At 40.9% G+C, this 7,136-nt stretch overlaps 1 protein-coding gene across 2 annotated transcripts in view; it reads right to left on the bottom strand.

The window, feature by feature from the left end:
* ANO4 (anoctamin 4) overlaps window positions 1-6,706 on the bottom strand; it is a 325,972-nt gene extending 319,266 nt beyond the window's left edge. For both annotated transcript variants that reach the window (XM_023185625.2, XM_023185703.2), the window contains exon 1: window positions 6,449-6,706. The gene's annotated coding sequence lies outside the window, so the exon portion shown is untranslated. The remainder of the gene's footprint in view (window positions 1-6,448) is intronic.
* Between the last annotated feature and the right edge of the window lie 430 nt (window positions 6,707-7,136).

Here is a 7,136-nt window from a genome sequence, read left to right as displayed (position 1 = left end):
CTTTCATTCCTTGGTACCCAATGCAATGCTATGCTTATAGAAGGCACTTAATAAATTTTCATTGTTTACTTTACTGAAACTCATTTGAAAGCAGAAACATTTCCTGGGGTTTTGAATAGAATTTCTAATGGACTACATCAGGATGTCTGCCAATCTCTTTATCCTTCTCAGTATATAATTCATAGTCACATTGGTTTGAAAAATTAAACTCTCCACATACAGCAGTAGCTGCCAACGATAGCACCATAGGTTTTAGATGGTGATTCCCATCTGTTTGTTCAAGGATTATTGGTTCTCTGCTCTACAGTAGTCACTAAACCAAGACTTGAGGTACAGAACATATAGTCCCTGCCATTAAGAAACAAAAAGTGTTTGAGAGAGAGAGAGAGAGAGAGGCAAGTAGACAAACAGTCTGTAAGATCCTGAGGGATACAGAACAACAGAGATGGTATACCTAGCTCAGCTCTGGGCAAAAGAAGTCAATAAGGATGGCAAGTGTCAACACACTTTCAAGGGAGATGATATCGAATTTGCTTTGAAAGTTTAGTCTGAAGAGAGGAGAGGAAATAGTATGTGCAAAGGCACTGAGGCAAGTGAGAGCACTGTAAATTTTTGAGTATTGCAAATGGTTTTGGTACTCCTAGAGCATTCCATGGAACTTCAGAACCAGACATAGAACAAGGAAGCAAGGGCTGTACACTGTTATGGGCCTGATACGCAAGGTCGAGGAGTGTGGTATTTAATCTGTGATTTGTTCCATGGACACTGTGCTATCCAGGCTGTCAGTTTAAGATTCCAGGAAACAGGTAAGTTTTATCAAAGACATGAATTGTCATTTCATGAATCACAACAATAGTGTAAACAAGTTTAGCTAATTTGTCTCTTCTGTTCAGTCAGGTCACAAAATCAGAAGCTAAAAATAATGTCTTGGAAAATTGGAAGATATATGTCACAACGACAGCAAAGGTGCCCTTCTATGAAAAGAATTTCTCAGTGGAATAACCACAGGGAAAAAACCTGCCCAAGCAAACTATTTTTCAGCCAGATTCTTTGAGAAACTGTGAATCAGTAAATAGAACACTGACTGACAATGAAAAGACAACCAACTCCATGAAGTATAAGTAGACTCTGAACTCCTCAAGAGGAGTGGCCATGTCTGGCTGTCTCACCACTAGATCTCTACTGCTTGGCATTAGGGTGGACACAATAGGTGCTCAGTAAGTTAACAGGTAAATGAGTGAACGGATGAACGAATTAATTCCCTAACATCACCCCCTCTATATAGAAATCAATGATCATTTAAATAGTTTAAGCAAAGGGGAAAAACTATGCATAGTTTTTGTAAAATTCTTTAAATGTTTATAGGAAAAGCAGAATTTCAACATAAAAAATGCATTTCCACACAAGCATAAACAAATTACCATAAACATTTGCTTGATATGACTCAGTCTGACGGGTACAGCCACGTAATCTGCATGAAATGAACCCAGAAATAATGGACACCAGTAAGACAGATGCCACAAAGCAGATTTGTGAACAATGAATGACACAGTGTCAGCTGTGGATCGTGGAAGGGGCCCCACATTGGGAATGGAGCAGGGTTCTGAGTAAATGAATGCACCTTGCACTAAAGTCATCCTGCCCAGGTGCTATGTGAGTCTCCAGCCCTGGGGAAGTCACATTACTTCCTTAACTTCTATGGAATGAGAGGATAGGTAAGTTGCTCCTTAAGGTCCCTTTTTTTTTTTTTTTTTGTCTGAGACGGAGTCTTGCTCTGTCGCCAGGCTGGAGTGCAGTGGCGCAATCTCAGCTCACTGCAACCTCCACCTCTCGGATTCAAGTGATTCTCTTACCTCAGCCTCCCGAGTAGCTGGGATTACAGGTGCACGCCACCATGCCCAGCTAATTTTTGTATTTTTAGTAAGATGGGGTTTCACCATGTTGGCCAGGATGGTCTCCATGTTTTGACCTCGTTATCTGCCCACCTCAGCCTCCCATAGTTCTGGGATTACAGGCATGAACCACTGTGCCTGGCCGAGGTCCCTTTTGATAATCACAAGAGACTTCCCAAAATGTGCCAGGATAAGCAGATAGTCATCATATACATATTTGCCCTGTTCATGAAGGGTACCATGATCACACTTTTCTGAGTAACTCTGATGTTCATGTCACTGTCACAGTTCTAGGGGCTTTGCAGGGTCAAAGGAAGGTACAGCCTACTCCCTTGAGGAATGTCTAATATGGATTAATTGTCTTAGAAACAACCATTCATCTAGTAGCAAACAGAAGTGAATTAATACTTCAAAATTTTTAATGGCTGGGTTACAGTCCTCTGAGATTATCTGGTCCAAACTTCATGTAGCAGATACAGAATTTGAGTCACACAGCCAGTTAGTGGTGGGGGTTGAACTGGAATCCAAGGAGCTTGAAGATATCTCTCTGTGACTGGCTGTGGTCTCTGATGGTCTCCAGACACTCATTCCCTCTATGACACTCGCAGGAGGTCCCCCGTGGGGGACCAACAGGAAAGATGTAAGTAACTGAATTCCTACTGTATTACATTATGTCTGCTTTCTATAAGAATGGCTGCTGGCTCACACACACCAAAAGGTCAGTCAGCAGATGCCTAATTAAGGGTTAAAGATTTCTATTAGAAAAAAGCCCACAAAACCTGTCATTGTGTGTTTTTGCATTTCTTTGCTTAAGAGCAAACAGCCTGACTGGAGAATTAAATGCTAAACATAGGAAGAACGTTCCCCTTTCGTCTTGCATTATTTTGGGGCTGTGATTTGGTTCTCCTCCAAAATTCTGCCATCTCCCTCTACCTCCTAAGAAGTATAACTTGCAACATAAACATTTATGACAGTCTGCATAGATTATTATGCTACTGAGGACATGTTTTTTTCCCTGCAAAACTGATCTCGTAACGACAGTCCTAAATGAATTTAGTAGGGAGGCACAGATCAAAAATACAGTATTCAACACAGTTCATGAAGCATTTCTCCTATTTTATACAATCTTCCTGAGTTGCCAATTGAATTGCAAGTTCCTTTAAAGTAGATCACCAGAGCTGGTGCTAGAAGTAGTTCTGAATCTCTGCTGAAGAACAGTCTTCCCTCTAAGAAGCCTCATGTGGGAGTCACATATAACTCTTTTTGCTCTGTAAAAGGGGCTCAAAGAGATGGTAAGAAGGATTATATTGGCTTAATAATATTGGGAAAAGCAACATAAAAATTCAGCCAACATCCTAATGATACGGTTCATTCAGTTACCAAAGAAAGGCTGTATCACATAATCAAATGATTTTACTTTATAATACCCATAAACTCCCCCTCTTAACACAAAGACCTTTTAGACAGTAAACATATCAAGGTTTGAGGGCAGTCCAACCTACACAGATCCAGAATGTCATTAACTAAAATGCAAAATAGATTCTATTTCTGGTCCTGGTAATCAACTATGGAAAACAGTTTCGATGACAAGAATGCCTGCAGAAGTATGAGGTTATATTTATATTAACAGAAACAATTTCCTCCCTCAGTTACATGATTATATTTTGAATATTTGGAGTTAGGTTACTAAAAGAAAAGCTGTAATCAACTCTTCATTAATTGTCATACACTTTTCACTGTCTGAGTTTGTCTGTGTACATGTAGGCATGTTCACATATACAAAATGGCAAAAGCGAAGAAGAGAGAAAGCAGAAGGCAAGAGGATTTTAAAATGGAGACTTGGTTCATAATTTAAGCTGCAAGTTTCAAATTAAACCACCACCAAAAGAAATAGTGAAAGCACAGTTTTGATGATAGCTGTAATTAAAGAGTGTCAAAAAAAAAAAAGAGTAACTGAATCTACACCAATCTAGGTGTTTCCAGACCCATTTTAAATAACTTCAACTTGTTAAGTCTGCAAGCAAAATCAGTTGCAATGCATAGCAGCAAAATAAATACATAGAAAATGTTGCAGTGACTTCATCACACCAAGAGGCTACAGGCTCCACTCAGTACAGCTTTTATCAATTTTTCCTGCAGTAGTTTTCTACGCTGCTTTCAGAGACCCTGCAAAGGAATTAACATTACACCATGCTGTGAGACAAGGAAATGCTGAAGAATGCAGTCTCCCAATTCAAAGAAATTCTTAAAGGCATTATCTGGAAATGGGGTCTAGGAAGCGGGGAAATCCTTACCAAAAAAAAAAAAAAAGCCAGTTAAAGCAATATCTGAGGAATTTTCCTTCTGTTCTCTAAATGGGCATGCTACAACTATTTTTTTTAAGTATATACAATTGACACAGGACAAACAACAGTACATTTGTGTACATGCTTGTATATGTGCATATATATATGCACATACACAAATAATTGCACATATATATACAATTCTGATTGCATAGGTAAACAATCTGCTTAGCAAAATAAAGGAAACCTAAATAATGTTTTTTCTCAAGGCTAAAGTTGCTACTAATTAAAAAGAAATATGTTCTAAATGAGTCTGAAATTGCCTGCAATGAGAAATCCTGAGTCTATTTCCATGACACCCAAGCTGATTCTAACTCTTTCCATCTTAATGAATATCTTCAGTTGAGTTGCTAGGCACTATATAAAATCGTTTCAATTAGAAAAAGAGAAAAAAAGATTAAGCAAAGTAAGAACACACCATTATGGATGAAAGTAAACAGCTAAACATTAAAGAATGAAAGAGGAAGCAGAGAAGTCTGACAGTCAAATTACAATACAGTATTGCCACAAACCACAGTCGAGTGTAGGGAAGAGTGGGTATTAGAACAGCTAAGCCAAGCTGATAATATTTTAAAAATTGTTTTGAACTTTTTTGTTGTTGTTGTTGTTGTTGTTAACCTCTATGCTGGTTTTACTCTTGAACGGTGCTAACATGTAAACATCTACAGATTCTTGCTTTTTATTTAAATGGATGCTTTTACACATGCAAGGAACCCTTCACTGAAATAGAAAACAAACAAAAACAGAACAACAAACGCATCTACTTTGGACCCAGAGAAGAGGGTAAAGGCATACATCTGATGTCATCACCACTATTTTAAGAAAAATCCACATGAACAGTGGACATAAAAGTAGTGACAATGAGCAAGACAGTTAGGGAACTTTACATTCCAAACTCCCAATCAGCAGGAGGAAAGACCGGAAATTTCACCCCAGGTTTTACCCCCTCACTTATCAAAAAAAATCACATTGTATTAGTTCAGTATCTTATGAATCAGAGACCGAATTACATCTGGCGAAAACCCTCTCTAGAGTGAAATGGACCAGAATTGGAAAACCTACACAAATAAGATAACCCACCTCCAGTCCAAGACTTGAAAATAACAATATAATTACAACTGTGAAGCTATTCTTTGGAATGATGCTTTGACCAAAATAGTTCGACACACCTGCTACAGAAAAAAAAAAAAAAAAAAAAAAAAAAAATCCCTGTTAAGAGAGACTCCTGCAGTGCACAGGAATGAAACTACTAAAATGTTCTTGGTTTCCTTTGGGCGTCAAGAAGCCGCCAGTAATAGACTTGAAGTTGTGCTCTTTGCAGCAAACCTCAGGAGACCAGGTGAAAAATTAGAGCACTATTGTAAGAGTAATGCCCTGGAATAAACAATCTGCCACATCCATAGTCTTCGTCAGAAACCTGCTTACGTTCTCCTAGAAAAGTCTAACCATTCTAATAACCTCAAAGTATTTTATCTCCTCGCAGGAGGACAAAACTATGTTGCCAACTCAAAAATGTTCCTGTCATCACTGCCCTACCACTCTCTGAAGAGCCTGCAAAATATGGTTTGCAGAACTGGGTATCCTGAGACTCGGAAGGAAAAGCAGCAATGAGGTCATGCAGTCTACTCCGTCTGCCAGCACAGGATTCCTCCTGCTGAGAATGTTTCTGCCCAAGTTGTAAACCCCACAAGATATAGGGTCATCCTGGACCCACTCGGGCAGGTGCAGAAAGCACAGCTGCCCACAGCAGACTCAACATAACTCACACGTGTGTGCTCATCTTCACCCAGAAAGATGGAAGAGTTTGCTATGTGGTCAGGTTACCCCCGGCCCTTCTGATTCTGAGTTAGTGCCCCCAACACACTGAGGATTCATCCTGCCCAAATTTGTCAGTCATCCTCCACAGATTCCCTGCACACTGCTGCAGTTTACCATCGTGAACACATTTCCCCGGCTGCTGCTTCAAGGACAAAGACAGAGCACTTATATTCGTATCACAGCAGAAGAGCTCGCGTTTATGGAAAAAAGATAAAAAGACAAACACTCCAGGCAAATGATCCCTGGCATTTTTGAAGCTGGATCATCCCAGACAAGATCCATGAAAACAGAAGAAATGCAGAAGGAAGGTCACTAAGCTTAGCTGGGTAGAGGGGGAACGAATGGTTCAGTTCACTGCAGCAGCAGAGCAGCTCATTCAATGTAAGCACTTACCATAAAAATAGAAAGAGTCAACAGAAGGAGAAGGGATCCTTCCTCAGAGCCTTGGTGTCTCCCGCAGAAAGAAATCCACTGTGAACCTCCAGGCACCAGTCGGGAGGAGGCCAGCAAAGTGATGACAGGCAATAAAACCACCACACACAAGTCCTTTTCAGCCTCCCCTCGGGCCGTATGCAGTTGTTTGTGCTGTAAAAACCCTGAGAAGTCTGGAACAGGACTCTCCCGAGAGCCAGCCCCAGCCGGAGTGAAAGCAGCCTGGTGGATTTCACCGCCGACTCAGAGCATCACGCCCAGGACTGGTCCTCCCCCTCCCCAGGTGCAGGGGAGGCATGGTCGGGGGAGGGTGGGCACTAGGCTGGGCTAGGCAAGGCAAGAAGAGGGATGGAAAGGAGTCTCTTTAGAGTGGAAGGAACCGCCGGAGAGAACATCAGTATTCTATATCAGTTATTGCCAGCGACCAATCAGCCCAGCCAGGGGGCCGTGTCAGTGTGACAAGAGAGCAGCAGATGACAGCCAGTTCTGAGAGTGGCAGGACAACCCCCTGCCTGGAAGAGAAATTTGGGAGGATTGGTAACTTACCCTCTCCATAGCTGCTGTTAATGTTTGCTTGTATTTAACAAAGATCTAAAGCCTCATAGTTACACTAGCCATGCAGGAAGTTTTTGAGGCATCCCACAGCATC

Source organism: Piliocolobus tephrosceles, chromosome 10 (genome assembly GCF_002776525.5).
Source record: "Piliocolobus tephrosceles isolate RC106 chromosome 10, ASM277652v3, whole genome shotgun sequence".
NCBI classification, from domain to species: domain Eukaryota; kingdom Metazoa; phylum Chordata; class Mammalia; order Primates; family Cercopithecidae; genus Piliocolobus; species Piliocolobus tephrosceles.
Note: the sequence above shows the minus strand (reverse complement) of the source record. Positions and strands in the feature narration are given on the sequence as shown.